The sequence below is a fragment of the Chiloscyllium punctatum genome, chromosome 36 (genome assembly GCF_047496795.1).
Source record: "Chiloscyllium punctatum isolate Juve2018m chromosome 36, sChiPun1.3, whole genome shotgun sequence".
NCBI classification, from domain to species: Eukaryota; Metazoa; Chordata; class Chondrichthyes; order Orectolobiformes; family Hemiscylliidae; genus Chiloscyllium; species Chiloscyllium punctatum.
In genome coordinates, this window is record NC_092774.1 from 75,581,707 (window position 1) to 75,605,416 (window position 23,710).

General features: G+C 44.8%; 2 non-coding genes across 2 annotated transcripts; both read left to right on the plus strand.

Moving 5' to 3' along the window:
* Positions 1 to 2,999: 2,999 nt before the first annotated feature.
* Positions 3,000 to 3,089, plus strand: trnap-cgg (transfer RNA proline (anticodon CGG)). Its single transcript is given in 2 exon segments — positions 3,000 to 3,035; positions 3,054 to 3,089. It is a non-coding gene; the product is annotated as a tRNA-Pro (tRNA).
* Positions 3,090 to 8,310: 5,221 nt separating this feature from the next.
* On the plus strand, positions 8,311 to 8,382 carry trnae-cuc (transfer RNA glutamic acid (anticodon CUC)). Its single transcript has one exon. It is a non-coding gene; the product is annotated as a tRNA-Glu (tRNA).
* Positions 8,383 to 23,710: the final 15,328 nt, after the last annotated feature.

The following is a 23,710-nucleotide window of genomic DNA, read 5'->3' on the forward strand; positions in this document are numbered from 1 at the left end:
GAAGCTCGGGGTCTTTTTGCGGGCAGGACGTAGATGTTCTGTGCAGCAGTCACCCAGTTTACGCTTCATTTCCCCAATGAAGATGAGACCACATTGTGAGCAACAAATGCAGTAGACTGGGTTGTGGGAAGTGCAGGTAAAGTGCTGCTTCACCTGGAAGGTATGTTTGGGCCTTCGCATAGTGAGGAGGGTGCAGGTAGATGGGCTGGTGTTACACATACGACAGTTTCAGGGGAAAGTGCCTTGGGACGATTGGGGTGGGAATGGGAGTAGGGTTGATGGGAATGAAGGAAGAGTGGACCCAAGGTATAACTCCTGCCCATTTACTTATCCGTCAAATAGAGAAATGTATTAAGTGTGTACAAGGAAATTTTCTCAATAATAATCTAGATGTACATACTGGGGAGAGTGCAAAGCCTAAGGGCCAGCAACCATAATTCAATTAACATTAGAATAGCGATTGAAAATAATGTATCAGATCTAAAAGTTCAAGTTCTAAATTGGAGGAAAACTCAGGTATTCGGCAAGATCCTTCAAAAGCTGATTGGGGGCAGATGTTCGCAGGTTAAAGGACTGCTGGAAAATGGGAAGCCTTCAGATATGAGATAACAAGAGTCCTGACAGTATACTCCTGTTAGGGTGAAAGGAAAGACTGGTATGTTGGGGAACGCTGGATGACCAGAGAAATTGACATTTTGGTTAAGACAAAGAAGGAAGCATATGTCAGGTATAGACAGAGAGATCGAGTGAATCCTTCGAGTATAAATGCAGTACGAGCATACTTAAGAGAGAAATCATGAGGGCAAAAAGGGGACATGAGATAGCTTTGGCAAATAGAGTTAAGGAGAATCCAAAGTGTTTTTTATAAATACATTAAGGACAAAAGGGTAACAAGGGAGAGAATAGGGCCCCTCAAAGATCAGCAAGACGGCCTTTGTGTGGAGCTGCAGTAGATGGGGGAGATACTGAACAGATATTGTGCATCAGTGTTCACTGCGGAGAAGGGCATGGAAGATACAGAATGTGAGAAAATAGATGGTTACATGTTGAAACAATGTCCATATTGCAGATGCGAAATTGCTGGATATCTTGAAATGCATAAAGTTGGATAAATTCCAAGGACCTGATCAGGAGTACCCTAGAACTCTGTGGGAAACTGGGGAAGTGATTGCTGGGCCTCTTAGTGAGATATTTGTATCATCAATCGTCACAGGTGAGGTGCCGGAAGGCTAGAGGGTGGCTAACGTGGTACCACTATTTAAGAAAGGTGGTAAGGAAAAGCCAGGGAAGTATAGACCAGTGAGCCTGACATCCATGATGGGCAAGTTGTTGGAGAGAATCCTGAGAGACAGGATTTACATGTATTTGGAAAGGCAAGAATTGATTAGGGATAGTCAGCATGGCTTTGTGCTTGGGAAGTCATATCTCACGAACATGATTGAGTTTTTTGAAGAAGTAACAAAGTGGATTGATGACGGCAGAGTGATGGACGTGATTTATGTGGACTTCAGGAAGGCATTCATCAAGGTTCCACATGGGAGACTGGTGAGCAACGTTTAATCTCATGGAATGCAGGGACAACTAGCCATTTGGATACAGAACTGCCTCGAAGACAGAAGACAGAGGGTGGTGATGGAGGGTTGCTTTTCAGACTGAAGTCCTGTGACCAATGGTGTGTCGCAAGGATCGATGCTGGATCCACTACGTTTTGTCATTTATATAAATGATTTGCATGTAAACGGAGGAGGTATAGTTAGTACGTTTGTAGATGACACCAAAATTGGAGGTGTAGTGGACAGCAAAGAAGGTTACCTCAGATTTCAACGGGATCTTGATCAGATGGGCCAATGGGCTGAGGAGTGGCAGATGGAGGTTAATGTCGATAAATGTGAGGTGCTGCATTTTGGACAAACAAATCAGAGCAGGACTTTTACACTTAATGGTAAGTTCCTTGGAAGTGTTGCTGAACAAAGAGACCTTGAAGTTCAGGTTGATAGTTCCTTAAAAGTAAAGACGCAGGCAGATTGGATGGTAAAGAAGGTGTTTGGTATGCTTTCCTTTGTTGGTCAGGGCATCGAGTATCGATGCTGCGAGCTGATGTTGCTACTGTATAGAACATTGGTCAGGCCACTTTTGGAATATTGCATGTAATTTTGGTCTGCTTCCTATCGGAAAGATGTTGTGAAAGTAGAAAAGGTGCAGAAAAGATTTACCAGGACGTTGCCATGGTTGGCGGGTTGAGCTGTAGGGAGAGGCTGAGTAGCCAGTTTTCGCTGGAGCATCGGAGGCTAAGGGGTGACCTTATAGAGGTTTATAAAATCATGAGGGATATGGATAGAGCAAATACACAAGTTCTTTTCCCTGTGATGGGGAGTCCAGAACGAGAAGGTATAGTTTTAGGTAGGGGAGGGGAAAGATATAGAAGAGACATAACGGGCAACCTTTCCACGCAGAGGGTGATGCATGTACGGCATGAGCTGCTGGAGTAAGTGATGGAGGCTGTATAATTACAGCATTTAAAATGCATCTGGATGTGTATATGAATAGGAAGGTTTTATGAGGATTTGGGCCAAGTGCTGGCAAGTGGGACTCTATGAGGTTAGGGCATCTGGGCTGTATGGACGAGTTGGACCGAAGGGTCTGTTTCCGTATTGTACATCTGTGTTACTCTGTGAGATTCCATGGGATTCTTTGCCCAAGACAGCAGTTGAGACAGCTTCATGAAGTATATTGAAGGCACAGTTGGATGGGTTTTTGCATGGAAGGGGAATTAAGGGCGGTCGGGATAGTGCAGGTTGGTGGAGCTGTGATCTTAATGAATGACGGAGTAGGATTGACCAAATGGTCTACTCCTGCTTCTGTTACTATGAATCTGTAACACTGCGTTTTCCGCGGCAGGAGTTTTCCCACGGCACAAAGGAGGTTTTCTAAAATAAATTTAAACCCCTTGCTTTGCTTGAACTCAAACTGCATTGACTTGGAGGTGCATGGGAGCTTGTGGCTCGTTGGTCTAGGGGTATGATTCTCGCTTCGGGCTTTCAGCTGTGGGAACATGCGAGAGATCCCGGGTTCAAATCCCGGACGAGCCCTCGTTTCTTACATTTCCTTGTGCAAAAACGGCCAATCAATTTTCTCAAAAAGCAGCTTCGTTAAACGAGATCCGACTGCTTGGGTGGGGCAGAGCTGCCATTACAATGAACGTGGCAAGGGCAACACTAACTCAAACTGAACACAAGCTTTGCTTGTGGGCGTTTGGAACGCGTTGCCAGCATAGGAGGCACGGTAGATTCATTTCAAATGCGTCTGGATAAATGCATGAGTCGGGGGTCAGGGGTCGGTGGGGGCGGTGGGGGTCGGTGGGGGTCGGTGGGGGCGGTGGGGGTCGGTGGGGGCGGTGGGGGGCGGTGGGGGTCGGTGGGGGCGGTGGGGGCGGTGGGGGTGGCGGGAGTAGAGGGATACAGATGCTTAAGAATTGACCGACAGGTTTAGACAGGACATTTGTATCGGCTCAGGCTTGGAGAGCTGAAGAACCTGTTCCTGTGCTGTAAATTTTCTTTGTTCTTTGTTCTATATGGTGTATATCTGATATTGTTGGCTGTTGTAAAAGTTTCTTTGCAATTATTATTCACCTTCTAATGTAGTAATGGAGTTACGTCATTTTTTGTCTTTTTTTTACTTTAATAGGTCAGCAGGAAGCCATTCAGCATCTTTACTGGCTTTCTTTTCTCAAGCAGCCTTAACATTTCATTTTCATACCCTTGATTCAGCTCCATTTCCAGCATCTTTGTAGGCAGTTTGTTCCATGTTTGGGAGAAGATTTGTTGCTCCTGTGCTCATTGTTGTAGTAATAGCAGTGTTGTCCCAGTCGAACTCATGACGAGCAACGTGAGTTCGACTGGGACAACACTACTATTATAGGACAAGCCAAACAGAGAACAACCAGGGAATTCCGAGAGGCATGGCACTCATCCACTGATTCAGTCAACACACACATCGACCTGGACCCAATATACCGGCCACTGCAGTGGACAGCTGGAACTGACAACCGGAAGCGGCAGGTACAAATCATTCTAAATGCCGGAGGAAACATCACAGAAGCGCTTCACAGGAGGCTCCCAAGCACCGAGGATGTCACCGAGATAGGGGAAGAAACGTCTTCAACACAAATTCCCAGTTCGGTGAACAGAACCACAACAGTTTGTTCCATGTTATTGTCACTGAAATTAAGTTTTCCTCCATGCACAGCTAAGCCGACCTGGCTGCAGGAGGGTTTTCAGGTTTCTGTGGTCTGGATAATATGTGATCAGCAGGCATCTCACAATCTACAGGAATTGCCACCTATGTTATGTTCATTAACTGTACTGACAGTGATCACTTAGTTTGTGATTTTTCTTCGCAGGAAGGCGTGTAGAAAGAAATCTGAAAGCAAATGATACATCAACTTCTGACAGAGCCACTTGATTCATTGAGACTTGAATATCAGCAGCCATTCCAATCAAGAAGACGTTTGCTTTTGTTTGCTTGAGAGATTCTGGACACTGGTGCGGCAGGAAGAATACTGAGACACCGGAGTGAGGGAGATTCAGTGCGCTGACTGTGAAAAGTGCTGCAAACCAATTACTCAGATTGGGGGAATCAAAGTCTCACCCCTCACGGTGGGAAAGGCTATTGTCCCCGTTCTGTTTGTAATTTCAATCCCAGACCAACACAAGGAAAGTTCCCTCCAAAGGGGAAACCGTGCAAATGTGGGGACGGTGGGAGAGGATTCCCTTCCCCATCCGTGCTGGAAAGCCACAGATGCATTCACACCTGGAGAGGCCATTCACCTGTTCAGTGTGTAGGAAGGGCTTCAGTCGGATCTGCCATCTGCAGACGCACGAGTGGGTCCACAAGTGAGAGAAGCCATTCACGTGCCCCATGAGCGGGAGGGGTTTCACTCAGTCAGCTGCACTGCTGACCCACCAGCGGGTCCACACTGGACAGAGGCCATTCACCTGCTGTAAGTGCCGGAAGGGATTCACCTGTTCCTCCCACCGGCGGGGGCACCAGCGAGTTCAGGTGCTATCGCAGGGGGATTGAAGGAGCGATGGCCGAGTGCCAAGTGCTTATGCACGAAACGTCAATTCTCCTGCTCCTCGGATGCTGCCTGACCTGCTGTGCTTTTCCAGCTCCACACTCTCGACCCTAATCTCCAGCGTCTGCAGTCCTCACTTTCGTCCAGTAAGGGGTGAATGTCTATTCCTAGTCTTTTAGATCTATTAAAATCTTTCCCCTTCACCTTTACCCTCTAGTTTTGGAATACTTCTATCCAGGGGAAAAGACAGAACGTTCAGAAACCAGACAAAATGTGGAGGCACAGGGGGAAAAATCAGCAAAAAAAAAATGGCTTCGGCATTTTTCTCTCGTAATCTTATATTTGTCATGATCGGGAGGTACCCGTGTTGGACTAAGGTGTATGAAGTTAAAAATCACACAACAGCAGGTTACAGTCCAATAGGCTTGTTTGGAAGCACTAGCATTCGGAGCGCTGCTACTTCATCAGGTGGTTTTGGAATATAACATCGTAAGTTCTTAGTCTTACGATGTTATACTCCGCAATCACCTGATGAAGGAGCAGGGCTCCGAAAGCTAGTGCTTGCAAATAAGTCTGTTGGACTATCACCAGGTGCTTTGTGATTTTTTAACTGAAAAGTTAGTAACAAATTCCTGCACACTGAGCATGCTCCGCGGTGTCAGCAAAGCACTGTGCATGACCGCCAGTGTTAGCAAGCACTGCGCATGACCGCCAGTGTCAGCAAGCACTGCGTATACTCTTGGGAGTGTGCGAGCTCCTTTCCATGGAGCAGTGTGGAACCTTGGAGGACCAGAAGGAGTCTGGTCCTCCTGCCAATCAGAGCCGGCCATTGTCGAAATGTGGAGATTGGACCGTGAGCTCTGAAGCTGCAGCTGCTCTTTTCTCTCTGCATAAGATTAAACGTCATCCCAGACTGTAACTTTCTTCGTCTGTCTAACATTTGTGAGGACAACAGTGTTTTTCTTTCCACTTTTTCATTCTGGGGTTCAATTGTTGACTTGCAGCAATTGAAAGGAAAGAGTGAACCGAGGGAGGGGCCAGACTCTGGAAAAGTTGATACCGGTCTGTGTGTCAACTTGGAAACACATGGCAAATGCAGTACCACAGTGTGAAGTTATAGCCTTTGCAGTGTAAAAAGAAAGCAGAAAGGAGATGCATGGTTGAAATGGTGCTATGTTGAGATGTGGCGAACGTTAGATGCTGGAGATCAGAGTTGAATATTGTTGTGCTGGAAAACCACAGTAGGCCAGGGAGCAACTGAGGAGGAGGATGAGGAGAGTCGACGTAACGGGCACGAGCCCTTCACCAGGAGTGATGTGTGGACAGACAAAGGGTCGTCAGCGTCCTTCAACACCAGCCAATGCCAGTTGTCAGAAAGGTGCAGCAAGCAATGAGCAAAGCAAGTGGTATATCAGCAAGAGAAATTGAGTTCAGAAGTGGGGATGTCTTTCTGCAGTCAGGTCCGCTATTGAATGTATTCAAGGCTGAGCTTACGTGACTTTGAAGAACAAAGAAGTTATGGGAAAAGGTAAGAAAATGGTTTTGAGACCAGTACAGAACAGTTACAGAGTCATACAGCACAGAAACAGACCATTCAGTCGAACTAGTCCATGCTGACTGTGTTCTGAAACTAAACTGGTCCCACCTGCCAGTGTTTGGCCCATATCCCTCCGAACCTTTCCTATTCATGTACTTATCCAAATGTCTTTTAAACATTGTAACTGTACCTGCATCCAGCAACTTCTCTGGACATTGATTCCTCACATGAACTACTCTTTATCTTCTAAAAAAAGGTGCCCCTTATGTCTTTTTAAAATATTTCTTTCTTCATCTTCCAAATTTGCTCCCTAATCTTGAACACCCACACTAGGGAAAGAATACCTGCTGTTCACCTCATCTACACCCCTCATGATTTTATAATCCTCTCTGAGGTCACCTCTCAACCTCCGATGCTCCAGTGAAAAACAGAACTGTGTGGCAGAGTTCATGTATATATTGCCTTGTATGGTATTTTGTAAATAACATTCGTTTGGTGGTTTTTTGTATAGGGTATTTCAGGTTCATTAGACGCTGTTTAAGTGTGTTGGTAGGTTTATGGGCTACCATGATGTTGAGAGGGTTGAGTTGTCTGGACATCATTTCACAGATGTCGTTAATGTAAAGTAATGTGGCTAGGGTTTCTGCAGACGTTGTGTCTGCTTGTGTCAGTTTGTCGATATGAAACCGACACCCTGGGATTATTGGGTCGGCAAAAGTGCGGATTGCAGGTGCTGGAAACCAGAGTTTAGATCAGAATGGTGCTGGAAAAGCACAGCAGGTCAGACAGCTTCCGAGGAGCATGAAAATCGACTTTTCGGGCAAAAACCCTTCATCAGGAATTGAGGCAGGTCCCCTCCAGGGTGGAGAGATAAATTGGGGGTGGGGGTGTGCTGGGCCGAAAGTAGCATTGGTGAATGGGGGTGAGGATGGAGGTGACAGGTCAGAGAGGAGGGTGGAACAGATAGGTGGTAGATAGATAGATAGATTGATAGAGTTCTTGATTGATCCATTCTTTCCTGTCTGTTTTTTGTGGGTTTTGAAAGCTTTCCCAATCCTCTGAGTGAGTATTGGAGTTGGAAAGTTATGTTATGGCTGTACAGGACATTGGTAAGACCACTTTTGGAATAGTGAGTTTAATTCTGGTCTCCCTCCTATCAGAAAGATATTGTGAAATTTGAAAGGGTTCTGAAGCACCAATGGGCCCACAGAGGGGAACAGATAGATTGGCAGGTAGGACAGGTCATGAGGACAGCGCTAAGCTGGACGTTTGGAACTGAGGTTAGGTGGGGGAAATGAGGAAACTGGTGTAGTCCACATGGATGTCCTGGGGTTGAATTTATCCGAGGCGGAAGATGAGACATTCTTCCTCCAGGCATCGGGTGGGGAGAGAGCTGCGATGGAGGAGGCCCAGGACCTGCATGTCCTCAGCAGAGAGGGAGGGGGTTTGAAATGTTGGGCCACAAAGTGACGGGGTTGATTGGTGCAGGTGTCCTGGAGATGTTCCCTCAAGCGCTGTGACTTGACTCTGCGAGGGGTCTCCAGTCTCCCCAATGTAGAGGAGATCCCATCGGGAGCAATGGATACAAGAAATGACATTGTTGGATACACAGGTGAACACCTTCTCACGACCGTGGCCCGGATTCGATTTCCGGGCAGGGAAGACATTTTCCATAGAGCTGACAGGCTGCATCTACGTCTCCCTGGTGGTCTAGTGGTTAGGGTCCGGTCCTCTCACCGCCGTGGCCCGGGTTCGATTCCCGGCCAGGGAAGCAATTTTCAGGGGTAAAGTCTGCCATTCTTCTAAAATGTGCTGTGCAATTGTTTATCTATCTTCGTAGTCCCTGGGTGCTGCGGTGTGTCGTGGCTCATTGAATCTGTGTCCTGATTCAGATTGCTTTGTATGTGTCGTGATCATTGCTTCTTTAGGAAAAATCTTGTTTCGCGTGCGTTGTTTTCCAGTCGACGCTGTTTTGAATTTACCATTGATGTCGGCTCTGCTGTGACATCTAGAAATGGCACTTTGTTGTTGTTCTCCTCTTTTGTGAATTTGATGCCAGTAAAGAGATTGTTGATGGTGTTGTAGGTTTCCTCTAATTTGTTTCATTTTGTGATGACAAAAGTGTCATCACTGTGGCGGACACAAAGTTTGGGTTGGGTCGTTGGAAGGGCTGTTTGTGCGAGTCTCTGCATTATTGCTTCTGCAAGGAATCCTGATACTGGTGGTATCATGGGTATTTCGTTGATTTGTTTGTAAGGCTTGTTATTGAATATGAAGTGGGTGGTAAGGTACAGTTCCACGAGCTTGACAGTGTTATCTTTGCTGATGACGTTGGTGCTGTGTTTGTGTCTTTGGTTCTTCGAGTAGTGTCTTCAGTTTTCTTTGGCCACGTTGATGTTAATGGATGTGAAAAGAGCTGTTATGTCAAGGTATAACATTATTCCATCCTCTTCTATCTTAGTGTCTTTGGTATGCAGGAATTCTTGGATGGAGGAAATGGAGTGGTGTGAATCTTCGACTTGGTGTTTACGTCTTCATTGAAGGTCTTTGACTACTCTGTATATTGCTGTACCAAGTGGTGAGACTATGGCCTGAGGGGGGATTCTGGTTTTAAGAGGAGGAGAACAACAACAAAGTGCCATTCTTAGATGTCACAGTAGAGCGAACAGTCAATGGGGTACTTCAAACTAGCATCTACAGAAAAACAACACACACAAACCAAATACTTAACTACAGAAGCAATCATCCCAACACTCACAAACGAGGCTGCATCAGGACATTATTTCAACAAGCCACTACATACTGCAGCACAGAGAAACTACGAAGAACAGAAGAGAAATAGGCATATAGTGTATTTTGAGGAGAACGGGTACCCAATAAACCCAGTCCGCCGATTTCTCATTGATGCTTCCAAGCTGACTCTCAAAAATGCGGGTTGTCCCTCCATTCTTTCCTGTTTGTTTTTTGTGGGTTTTGAAAGCTTTCCCAATCCTCTGAGTGAGTATTGGAGTTGGGAAGTTATGTTGTGGCTGTACAGGACATTGGTTCGACCACTTTTGGAATAGTGTGTTTAATTCTGGTCTCCCTCCTATCAGAAAGATATTGTGAAATTTGAAAGGCTTCTGAAGCACCAGTGGGCCCACAGAGGGGAAGACGCCCTTCTGCTGCCCTGAGTGTGGGAAGGACTTCAGTGATTCCTCTGCCCTGCTGACGCACCAGTTGGTCCACACCGGGGAAGGCTGTTCTCTGGCCCCAACTGCGAGATGGCCTTCAGCAGTTCTTCCCACCTGCTGTGACACCAGTGGGGTCCACACTGAGGAGAGGCCGTTCTTCTGCCCCGAGTGCAGGAAGGGCTTTGCTCTTTCCTCTGACCTGCTGGCCCATTGGTGTGGTCCGCATGGGGGAGAGGTCGTTCAGTTGCCTTATGTGCAGGAAGGCCTTCAGCAATTCCTCAGCCCTGCTGAGGCACGAGTCCATTCACACCAGGGAGAAGCCTTTCTCCTGCCCCGAGGGTGGGAAGAGGTTTACCCGCTCCTCCACACTGCGGAAACACCAGCTGGTCCACACGGGGGCGGGGGGAGGCCATTCTGCTGCCCTGAGTGCGGGAAGGCCTTTAGCAATTCCTCCGCCCTGCTGAAACAATAGTGTGTCCTTCAGCAGGGGGAGGTTCTTCAGCTGGCCCGAGTGTGGGAAGAGGTTCATGTTTTCTTGCAACTTGCGGAAGCACCAGCGGGGGCGCTGCTGCTCATTGAGTCAGGGACTGCACATTGCCACTGAAATGATCCCGAGAATCCTAAGACTGCAAGACCATCGGAGCAGAAGGTAGGCCATTGGGCCCATCGAGTCTACTCTGCCATTCGTTAGAGACAAAAGTCGTGCTGATGCGATTTGCTACAGTGTGGAAACAGGCCATTCGTCCCAACAAGTCCACACCAACCCTCCGAAGAGTAACCCATCCAGACCCATTTCCCTCTGACTAATGCATCTAACGCTATGGGCAATTAAGCATGGCCAATTCACATGACCTGCACATCTTTGGTTTATGGCAGAAAACAGGATCACCCAGAGAAAACCCACGCAGACACTGGAAGAATGTGCAAACTCCTCACAGACAGCCATCCAAGGCTGGAATCAAACCTGGGTTCCTGGCGCTGTGAGGTTGCAGTGGTAACCACTAAGCCACTACATATTGCAACCCGAAGCTGCAAGCAGAAGTTTGGGAGAACACAGCAATTCAGAATACAGTTGATGAGGCTGCACCTGGAATATTGTGATCAGTTTTGGTCCCCTTGGTGTTCTGACTTCTGACTTCTTCAACTCTGGGTTTGTGTTAAACTTGATGGGATACTTTGTCCAACTCAGCATATTTAAACAGAATCTCTCAGAGGGATTCATTTGAAACTTTTCAGGAGGTGAGGTCAATAAGAATGAACTATTCCAAGTTACTTGGACTCTATTTTAAACTTACATCAGGACCAGTAGTCAGAGACACGTACAGCATGGAAACAGACCCTTCGGTCCAAATTGTCCATGCTGACCTGATATCCTAAATTAATCTAGTCCCATTTGACAGCACCTGACCCATATACTCTGGCAGCTCATTTCATATAAGTACCACCCTCTGCATGAAGAAGTTGTCCCTTTAATATATTTCGCCTCTCACCCTAAACCTATGCCCTCGAGTTCTGGACTCCCCCATCCCAGGGAAAAGACCTTGTCTATTAACCTGTCCATGCCCCTAATGATTTTGTAACCTCTATTATGTCACTCCTCTGCCTCTGATGCTGCAGTGAAAACAGCTCCAGCGTCTTCAGAGTCTCCCTGGAGTGCAAGCCCGACAACCCACAGCAACATTACCATAAATCATTTCTCATGGAGAAGCAAACGTTTCAGTCCTGAAGAAGGGTTAATACCCAAAACGCTGACCACTCCACATTCTGGTGCTGCCTGGCTTGCCTCATCAACGTCCTGCAAAACTACAACATAACTTGCCAACATCGATACTCAATTCCCTAACTGATGAAGGCCAGTGTGCTGAAGGCTTTCTTCACTGCCTTGTGTACCGATGTTGTCAGAGATATAAGACCTCCATTAAACTGATCCACAATCCAGCTGCTGGGAGCCCAAAAGCAGAGTAATGCTGCGTGAGTGTGCTGGGCAAATAACCCAGAGGTCGATGGGTCAAAACCATGTTATCCTCTTGGTCAATGTCTCTGTAAGCTGCTTTCATATACAAAGGCCCTCTGTTCTGTATCTTGCCTTTGCATCTGCTTCCCAAAGCTTCTTCAGTGGAGGAGTGGCTGTGGCAGCTGGAGCCCAGGAATTCAACGACCACCCGGAGCTGGAGGAAGGTCCAAGCTCCAAGAAACGGGGGGTAAGTCTGGAAGCTGGATTTGCTCAAGGCTTGTATTTTTAACCCATTTAAATGGTACCTACTGTATGGGGCTATGGTTTACTTTAAAACCGAAGGATCATATGAGAGTGTTTATATTTAGCAATGGTAGTTGGTAAAATACACTCCCTGGAGGAGCACCTTCTATGATGCTGCATTTCTTGCCGAATGCCCTACGCCCATTTCTTAACTGCGATATTGATTTTATATTTTTTTGGTCAAATTTAATTTCATATTAATCAGACTTGGTATTCACTATGTGCTATTAATTTGTTTGTTCGATTAATTTCAGTCAAAATTAATGCTGTAATTTCATTTTTGATGTCAGAGTTTGACATTCAATGTGCAGGTGTGAATACCAGTAAGTTGTGAAAATACATCAAGAACTTGTGGTTTACAACAATAAGAGCAGTTCACTGATATTCATGGCTTTGTCTCATTCGGGAGTGATGATTCAAATCTGACCAACAAACCGTTTCATGCAGTCATCCAATTTAATTAAAATTTTCTTTTCTGGCAGGCTAAGATTTATGCAATCTATTTATAAGATTATGTCCATTGCTCACAATATGGTCTCATCTACATTGGGGAAACTGGACGCCAACTAGCGGAACGTTTCAGGGAACAGCTCTGGGACACTGAAACTAAACGCCCGACGGCCCTGTGGCTGAACACTTTACCTCCCCCTCCCATTCCACCAAGGACATGCAAGTCCTGGGCCTCCTCCACTGCCAAACTCTTGCTACCCGACGCTTGTCGAAAAAACACATCATCTTCTGCCTTGGGACTCTCCAACCACATGGGATCAATGCAGGTTTCATCAGTTTCCTCATTTCCTCTCCCCCACCTTGCCCCAAATCCAACCTTCCAATTCGACACCAACCTCTTGACCTGTCATACCTGTCCACCTTGCTTCTCACCTATTTGCTCCACCCTCATCTCTGACCTATCACCATCAATTCCTACCTCCATCTACCTATTGCACTCCCAGCTGCCTTCCCTCCAGCCCCACTTCCTTCCCATTTATGTCTCAGCCCCCTTGGGCCACCCTTTCTTCCTGATAAAGAACTTATGCTCTAAACCAAGACTGTGATGAAGCAACATCCTCAACAAATAGGAAATAGCTCCCAAGTCAGATTTCATTCCCTCTTCTGTTTCCCAGTTCTTTCAGAAATAAGGAATGTCTTTTTCTTCCACTAGAAAGTGGTCTTCCCCTTTGCGCTGTCTGAAGTGTTATCCCTCACCACTCCTTCAGACACCTTTTAAGAATCCTTTCAACCTGTTTTCCTAACAATTGTAGAAGTGACCAAAAGCAAACATTTCACTCCTCCTCAATGTCCCATTTCTCCTCCTATGAGCCATTTTGTCATGTTGTCTATGTTACAAGCAGCCGAGTGCACTTGGTTTCTGAATTGAAATTTGGTCATTGAAGTGAACAGGATTAATATTTATCGACGGCTAGCTGTGTTTGCACTAACTGTAATTATCCACCAATACGATGTCTTTTGTTCCACCAAAACTGGAAACAATGATCTGTGTTTATATTGCAGTCGGATGTAGAAAATCATCCCAGCGATCTTCACGTTATTATAGTTTACTGAGGCCTTAACAGCATTGCGTGGCAGTTTGATGGGAATAAAACTTAGATGGAAAGAATGTAGATTGATGAGAAGTCAAAATGGCAGAGTCTCTGGCTACAATCGATCTGTCTGGCTTAATTATATGAGTGGCGGCTCTTCAAGAGCAACTTTCACTCCATCACTTCAACCAGCAAGAGGAGATAAGTGTGAACACAACATTCCAACTGTGACAGATACGCATTGCTTCGATGTAATTGATCAAAATCCTGGAACTCGCTCCTGAGCCTTTATTATAGACCACATCATATTTGTGAAGCAATTTAAGATGCAGCTCACCACCACTTTTTCAAGGACGGTTTGGGAAGACTTGCTGGCAGAGCCAATGATATTCACATGATATTGGAGACACTCTAATCGTATGGATAGATGATTGGCTAACCAATGATACTGTAGGGATAAGGGGTATGTTCAGGATCGCAACTTCCCACAGGGTACATTGCTGCGGCCAAAACTATTTACAATATGGATATGAATTACTTGGATAAGTGAAGTGAATGTACTATTGCCGAGACTGCAGTCGAGACAGTTGATTGGGATGCAGGTGGTGAGGATGACATGGAGAGGGATATCGACAGGTTAAGGAAATGAGCAAAACCTTGGCCGTTGGAATAGAATGTGGGAAAATGAGGTTGTGCACTTTGCCAAGAGGAAATGGGCTGAATGTTAAATGGAGAAATCTGCTGAATAGAAGGATTTGCAAGCTCGCATACAGGAACACTTCATTCAAGTTCAGTGAGTAATATGGAAGGCAAATGGGATGTTGCTTTTAAAATGGAGTATAAGAGTGGGGAGGTTATAGTGAACCTAAATCAGACACCAATTAGGCCACAACTGAACACTGGGAGAAGTTTTGGGCCTTTCAGCTAAGGAAAGATATACTGGCATTGGAGGCAGTCCAGAGAAGGTTGACCAGGATGATATCAGGGATAGAAATAATGTCTTATGAGGAGAAATGAATAGGTTGGGCCTGTGTTTAATAAAAGTTAGAAGATTTCGAGGTAACATTATTGTCACAAACAAGATTCTGAGGAGACGTGACCGGCGAGATGTGGGAACGTTTACCCTTGTGGGTGAGTTTAGAACCAGAGGGAATAACCTGCAAATAAGGGATTGCATGTTTGGGACAGATGTTGAACCTGGATTGTTAAGTGCATTCAAAATTAAGATATTTTTTTTTAAATCAGAAAGGGAATTGAGGATTATGGGGAAACAGCAGGAAAGTGAAGTTGATGTTTACCAGAACAATAGTGGGAGGCAAAGTGCAACATCCCATGAATGAATAAATAAAAATTGTCAGGAGAAAATTGTCATGAAGGGAAGATTGGGATCTAGTGATAATGGTTGAGCAACCTAGAGATCTAGGTCTTCTGAGAACACAAATTCAAATCCCATCATGGCTGTTGGTGGAATTTATGTTCAACTAATAAAAAGATCTGGAAGTGAAAGTTTATTTCGTTCCTGGCAACCAGGAAACAGTTATTCACTAAAATAATGAATTGCAGATATTGGAGATCAGCAACAAAAGGCAAAATTGCTGGGGAAACGCAGCAGGTCTGGCAGCATCTGTGGGGAGAAACCAGTTAATGTTTTGAATGCAGCCAAGTTTTGAAGGACCATTGGACTCAAAGCAGTAACACTGTTGTCTCTTCATAGATGCTACCAGAACTGTTGTGTTTCTCCAGAAACTGTCCTTTTTAAGACACGAAATCTGTCATTCATGAACTCTGCATGCATGTATGCATGTGCGCGCGCGCGCCAAACACACACACCTTGTGACTCCAGACCTATTATAATGTGGTTGACTCTCAACTGCCTTCTGGCATGTAGCCACAATTACTCTGTCCAAGGGCCACGAGGGACAATGAGCAAATGTTGGATGTGCTCGCAATCATCACATCCCACAAAATATATTCTCATAACTGAAAAAAAAACATAGATTAATGAAGGACAGCCAAAACAAACTGCTATGGGAAAGTCTTGCCCAACTAACGTGATTTGCTTGTAGTTATATTTTTAAAAATCCTCTTCAGAGAAGACATTTATTACACCACTGTTGGAATACTGCATGCAATTCTGGGCTCTCTGCTACAGGAAGGAGGTTGTGAAACTTGAAACGGTTCAGAAAACATTTACAAGGATGCTGCCAGGATTGGAGAGTTTGAGCTACAGGAAGATGCTGAATCGACTAGGGTCATTTTCCCTGAAGTTTTGAAGGGTGAGGAGTGACTTTATAGATATTTATAAAATCATGAGGGCATGGATAGGGTAAATAGGAAAGGCCTTTTACCTGGGGAGGGAGCGTCCAGAACTAGATTGCACAAGTTGAAAGTGATTCCAAATGTAGTTTAATACAGCGAAATATGATGATCTTACATTTTGTATAGTCAAATCAAGGTAGGATTTACATGGTGAAAGGTAGGACCTTGAGTGTAGTTGAACAGAGGGATTTTGAAGTTCAGGTTTTGGCACACTGGACTTCATCGGTGATGGTATTCAATATAAGATACCTAATTAGAGGAGAGATATGCACCAAATATTAACGTCTGCCAACAAGCACCAAATCTGTTTCATATGCAGTATCTTGAACCAAGAGATCTCGGGTTGCGGGTTATTAGGTCCTAGAAAATGGAGTCGTGGCTAGTCAGGCTGGTGAAAAAGGCTTCTGGCATGCTTGCTTTCATTGGTGAGAGCATTGAGCACAGGAGTTGGGACGTCTTGTTGCAGCTGTCACACATGCCACACAACAACGATAGGCGTGGAGCTGCCCCCCTCTGACTGGCTGTCCATTTGAACATCTGAGGAAAGATTAGACCCACCTGCCTGTGTTTGGCTCATATGTACTTCTCCAAGTAATTTTAAACATTGTAACATTACCTGCATCCCCCACTTCCTCTGACAGTTCATTCCACACACGAACTACCTTCGATGTAAAAAATGTTGCCCACCCCCGTGCTTTTTAAATCTTCACCCTCACATCTTAAAAATATACTCCCAAATATTGAACTCCCCTACCCATCGGGAAAAGACAGTCGTTGAGACCATAAGTCATAGGAGTGGAAGTAAGTCCATTCGGCCCATTGAGTCCACACCGCTATTCAATCATGGCTGATGGGCATTTGTACTCCACTTACCCGCATTCTCCTCGTAACCCTTAATTCTTTGTGACATCAAGAATTTATCAATCTCTGCCTTGAAGACATTTCGCGTCCCGGCCTCCACTGCACTCTGTGGCAATGCATCCCACAGGCCCACCACTCTCTGGCTGAAGAAATGTCTCCGTATTTCTGTTCTGAATTTACCCCCTCTAATTCTAAGGCTATGTCCACGGGTCCTAATCTCCTCGCCTAACGGAAACAATTTCCTATCATCCTCCCTTTCCAAGCCATGTATTATCTTATAAGTCACTATTAGATCTCCCCTTAATCTTCTAAAGTCCAATGAATACAATCCCAGGATCCTCAACCATTCCTCGTATGTTAGACCTACCATTCCAGGGATCATCCGAGTGAATCTCCGCTGGACACACTCCAGTGCCAGTATGTCCTTCCTGAGGTGTGGGGACCAAAACTGGACACAGTACTCCAAATGGGGCCTAACCAGACCTTTATAAAGTCTCAGAGCACAACGGTGTTTTATATTCCAACCCTCTTGAGATAAATGACAACATTGCATTCGCTTTCTTAATCACCAACTCAACCTGCATGTTTACCTTTATATAATCCTCGACTAGCACTCCCAGATCCGGTTGTACTTTGGCTTTATGAATTTTCTCACCGTTTAGAATGTAGTCAATCCTTGTATTCTTTTTTCCAAAGTGCAAGACCTCGCATTGTTCACATTGAATTTCATCAGCAAATTCCTGGATCACTCTCCCAAACTGTCTAGATCCTTCTGCAGCCTCCCCACTTCCTCAGTACTACCTGCCTGTCCACCTAACTTCGTATCATCGGCAAACGTCGTTAGAATTCCCCCAGTCCCTTCATCCAGATCATTAATATATAATGTGAACAGCTGCGGCCCCAACACTGAACCATGCAGGTCACCGCTTGTCACTGGCTGCCATTCCGAAAAAGAACCTTTTATCCCAACTGTCTGCCTTCTGTCACACAGCCAATCCTCAATCCATACCAGTAGCTCAGCTCGAACACCGTGGGCCCTTACCTTGCTCAGCAGCCTCCCGTGTGGCATCTTATCAAAGGCCTTTTAGAAGTCTCGATAGACCACATCCACTGGGTTTCCCTGGTCTAACCTACTTGTCACCTCTTCAAAGAATACCAACAGATTCGCTCTTCCAAGAATTTAGAAACCTCATCCTTAATGATGGATTCTAGAATTTTACCAACAAACGAGGTTAGGCTAATTGGCCTATAATTTTCCATCTTTTGTCTTGATCCTTTCTTGAACAAAGGGGTTACAACAGCGATCTTCCAATCATCCGGGACTTTCCCTGATTCCAGTGACTTTTGAAAGAACTCAACCAACGCCTCCACTATTTCCTCAGCCACGTCCCTCAGAACTCTAGGATGTAGCCCATCGGGGCCAGGAGATTTATCAATTTTAAGACCTTTTAGCTTTTCTAGCACTTTCTATTTTGTAATGGCAACCATACTCAACTCAGCCCCCCGACTCCCTTTAATTGTTGGGATATTTCTCATGTCTTCCACTTTGAAGACTGACGCAAAGTACTTATTAAGATCTCCTGCTATTTCCTTATCTCCCATCACTAGGCTTTCAGCATCGGTTTGAAGATGCCCAATGTCTACTTTTGCCTGTCGTTTGTTTCTTGTGTATTCAAAGAAACTTTTGCTATCATTTCTAATATTACTGGCTAGCCTACCTTCATGTTTGATCCTCTCCTTTCTTATTTCTTTCTTTGTTATCCTCTGTTTGTTTTTGTAGCCTTCCCAATCTTCTGATTTCCCAGTGCTCTTGGCCACTTTATAGGATCTCTCTTTTTTTCTTTAATACATTTCCTGACTTCCTTTATCTAATCCCTCCCTGGATAATCTTTCTTTTCATGGGGATGAACCTCTGTACAGCGTCCTCAATTATACCCACAATCTCCTGCCATTTTTGCTCTACTATCTTCCCCGCTAGGCTCTGCTTCCAGTCTATTTTCATCAGTTCCTCTCTCAGGCCCTCATAATTCCCTTTATTTAACTGTTACACCATTACATCCGATTTTGCCTTCTCTCTTTCAAACTGCAGACTGAACTCTACCATATTATGATTGCTGCTTCCTAAGTGTTCCCGTACTTTAAGATTTTTTATAAAGTCTGTTTCATTACGTAGCACTAGGACCAGAATAGCCTGCTCCCTTTTGGGCTCCATGACAAGCTGTTCCAAAAACCCATTCTGTAAGCATTCCATGAATTCCCTTTCTTTGGATCCATTGGCAACATTATTTACCCAGTCCACCTGCATATTGAAGCCTCCCATGATCACCGTGACCTTGCCTTTCTGACATGCCTTCTCTATTTCCCGGTACATGTAGCGCCCCTCGTCCTGACCTCTGTTAGGAGGCTGTACATAACTCCCATTATGTTTATTTTGCTTTGTAGTTCCTCATTTCCACCCACACAGACTCCACATCATCCGACGCTACGTCATTTAGTGCCATAGATTTAATTTTGTTCTTAACTAACAAGGCAACCCCGCGCCCTCTGTCCACCTCCCTGTGTTTTTGATAAGTTGAAAATCCTTGGATGATTAACTGCCAGTCCTGACCCCCTTGGAACCACGTCTCTGTGATGCCTATCACATCAGAATCATTCACGATGATCTGTGCCATTAGCTCATCTGCTTTGTTACGAATGCGACGAGCATTCAGGTAAAGTGCCTTAATGCTAACTTTCTTATCATTAGAGATATTGGAAGTCATAAGATGTCCTAACTTATCCTTCCTTTTTGCTGCATTCCCAGTATGTCTCAAGTTTAAATCCGCCTGCACACATTCTATTCTGCTGCTTATCTTTCCATTTAACTCAAGACTCCTAGCCACTTTCACTTTCCCTTGCCCTCAACTCAGGAGTTTAAAGTCCTACTTTATTCAACTTATCTTTGTCCCTCATGACTTCATAAACCTCCATAACCTCCACCCTCACCCTTCTACACTCCAGCCTATGCCGTCTATAAATCATTCTGGCAAAATCATAGTTAAAAATGTGAGCTTTAAGAATTGACTGAGAGGGCAGTGAAGATTCAACCAGCTGACAGTGATCTGAATCACATGCAGATCAGATCAGGTTCGGACACCAGGAAACCAGCTGAGTTTTTACAACAAACCACAACGATTTCATCATGAGACTCTTAATTCCAGATTTATATTGAATTCAGATTCCACCATCTGCCGTGGCAGGTTTTGAACCCAGGTCCCCAGAACATTATCTGGGTGAATAGTCTGGTGACACTAAAGTCAGCCATCGCCTCCCCTAAACACATTGGCTCATTGTGTTTAGAGGTAACAAAGGAGCAAGAGGTTTCAGCAGTTGCTAAGTTGTTGATATTACACAAGAGAACATCAGCACTCTCAGTGTTGGCACATACTGAAACCAGAAATCTGTATCAAAGGTAAGGGCTCGGGAACCATAAGAAATAGGAACAGGAAAATGCCATTCAACCCGTTGAGCCTGCTCCTCCATTCAATAGGATTGTGGCTGATCTGACATTCTCCACATGCACTTTCCTGCCCTTTTCCTGAAACTGTTCGTCCCCCAACTGATCACGAATCTATTGATCCTAGTTTTAAATGTGACATGAAGGCTGTCAACAGAGTTACTGGGATGGGGGAGTGGGGTGACGGGTGGCGGGGGAAGCTCAGGTCGACCTTGGGGACTAAAACAATGGCTTCACACTTCACAATATTTAACGAAGGGAATGTTTACGGTTATCCAATACTGGAAATCGGGCAGGCATTCAGATGAAATTATTGGTAAATTATGAATGACAGAGGAGTCGGGAGAGAAGTGGTGTTCAGGCACAGTTGGATATCATCAGTATAGATGCCAACACCAGCAGCAACGGTTAAACAAATCAGAACGGAAGACGCTAAAAGCAGAACCTCCCAGAGGATAGAGTGATGCTGGAGAAGGTCAGTACTGTCATTAACCCTGATCAAGGCTGTCCGCAGGTCGACGAGGGAATGTTCATCCATGTCACCGTTACAAAGGATGTCAAATATGACCTTGGTCAGAACTGCTTCAGGGGCGGAAACCAGAATCGAGGGCTTTAAACACAGAATTCTGGAAAAGATGGGAAGGCTAATTCAACAATGATACATCCAAACCAACACTTCCATTGGTGCGATAATAATAGAAGTGTTTTGGTTCTCGAAGGTTCTCAGCAATACTGAGAAAGAGCAACAAAATTAACACAAGAAATACTGCTATTGCTACAATGTGCCTGCTCCCAATTGGGGGCCATCTGGTGTTCAATTAACTGTCTATAAGGGGTAATATTGGAAAGGAATGAAGCAGTTCATAGCTCTAAGAGGGGAGACACAGATTCCTTGATACAGACACACAAGGGGTGGGAGTAGGCCAGTCGGCCCTTCGAGCCTGCTGCAACATTCCATAAGATCATGGCTGATCTGAATTCAACCTCAACTCTACATTCCTACATATCTCCGACAATCTTTCATCCACTTGGTTATCAAGAACCTATCTACCTCTGCCTTAAAGTTTCTGAATCCACTGCCTTCTGAGGAAAACACACAACCATCAGAGAGAAAAGGAATCATCCTCATTTCTGTCTTCTACTTTTAATATATGACCATCTAGTTCCAGATATTAAGATAGGGATACAAGCTGCATTCAAATGACACCAGTATAGTAAACTATCTCAGAGTGCTTCACGCGAACACAATGAGAATTCCTTTAAAAATCACAAAAGCGGAGCAAAGAATAGACAGGTGACCAAAAATTTGGTCAAAGGGGCAGGTTTAGGGCAACCTTTCAAACAGGTTCAATTTCCCAGACATCAGAAGACAAAGACATAAACAGCAAACACAAAATGGCAAACAATGGAAAACAAAAGTGTAGACGTGATGTCACAGGATGAGTAATCCAGGGAACATGAGTTCAAATCCCACCACAGCAAGAGGTGAGGTGACATGTGAATAATTCAATTCACAAATGTGGAACACAAAGTTAGTCTCAATATGGTATTGATGGCACAGACGTCAATTGTCATAAAAAACAACGTTCACCAATGTCCTTTCAGGAGGGAAACTGCCATCCTTAACTGGTCTGGTTTACATGTGACTCCAGACCCACAGCAATGTGGTTGACTCTTAAACTGCCCTCTGAATTGGCACAAGCAAGACACCTTGCAATTAGGGATGGATAACAAACATCAACCTTGTGACAGTGTCAGAACAGAAATTGCTGGAGAATCTCAGCCAGTCTAGCAACACTGATGGAGAATGTGTGAGAGAGAGAAAGAAACAGGGTCAATATCCTGGCCTGAGTCCAGAACAGTTGTGAAGAAGGGTCACAACACTTGAAATGCTAACTCTGCTTCTCTCTTCACATGTGCTGCCAGGCCTATTGAGTTTCTCCAGCAATTTATGTATTTTGGTGTTTCAGATCTCCAGCATCCACAGTTCATTATTAGACTGACTTAGGGAAGCTCCAATCCCATAACTGAGTTAGGGAAGCTCCAATTCCAGCAGAAGGGCTGGAATTACTCAGCAAGTCTGGCACCAGCTATGGAGATAAAAACAGTTCTTCGGGTTATTGGATGATCTTACATCAGGGACAATTTTTTGGGGAAGCTGCAAGAGTAAAAGGCACTGGTGTAACTTCAACATCTGGGAGAACTCTCTTAGCCTTGGGGGTCACGCTGACTCAGCATTCTGGTCCTGCTCATTACCTGTTAAATTCTCCATTTGTTTTTCTTGTTATACTTCTACATGGTTGACACATTCCTATGTTTTAAAATGAAATTCCAGCAGACAGGAATTTTCCATGTAAGTAATCATACATTAGAGGGTTTGGAACGTGAATGTAACTTTTAAACAGAAAGTATTTATTCATGCATGGGGTGTGGGCATCGCTGACAAGGCCAGCATTTTTATCCATCCTTAACCACCCTGTTGTTGGTTGGAAAAGTGAATGAAGGTGTCTGAGATTGTCTTGATCAGCACAGAAATCTCAAAGATGGGTGTGCTCAGGTCGAAGTATCCTCACTCCCACAGCCAATTCTGCATTCATTGCAATTACAGAAACTATATAAAACTTCCAGGACAAGTACAACATGGGAATACAATCAGAATAAAGCTTCTTCTACTCTTAAATTGAAAGTGAATCGACCTCAACGCTCTCCCAACAAACACTGTCAAGACAGTAACAGCATTTGGTTAGATACAGAGTAAAATGTCCTCTACTCTTCCCCATTCATACAGTCCCAGGACAATGACAGCAGAGGGTTAAATAAACAGTAGAGCTTCTTCCATTATGACTGACACTTAGTCCGCTCTACACCAATCCTCAAGGAAAATTCAGAACAGAGACTATTATCTGGTACTGAATGCACACATCCTAATGGGAATGACAGCAACAGAAAATCATGTAGTGAAACACAGATAAAACACACACAATGTGCAGCAAGACTAGGCTTTTATTGGGATCAAACACATTTGAATGACAGGAGACATAGTCCCTGCAATGATCCGAATGTGAGCTGAAAAACATTCTCACGTGAACAATATTCTCTGGGAATGCAATGTCCACCTCACCGCTGTCTGGTCAGTTCCTCTGCTCTCGTTCAGGTCTGAGTTGCGGCTGACCACATTGTGGCGTGGGGTCAAGAGGTTATCGAGTTCAGGTCAACTTGGATTGAGGGCATCCTGTGTCATGCCAGTGATGTCGAGTGTCTCTGATTTACTCAACTTATAATCGGGGACACGGGGATGTCAGGCTGGGTTTGTATCCGTTTAAGCTTAGAAGAAACAGATGATATGATGGAGCTGTATAACATCTGGAGAAGATTTAACAATGTAAATGTAATGTCCACTCATTTCTAGCCAGAGACTCACCTCTCATTTGAGATAGGAGAGTTTTGTTTTT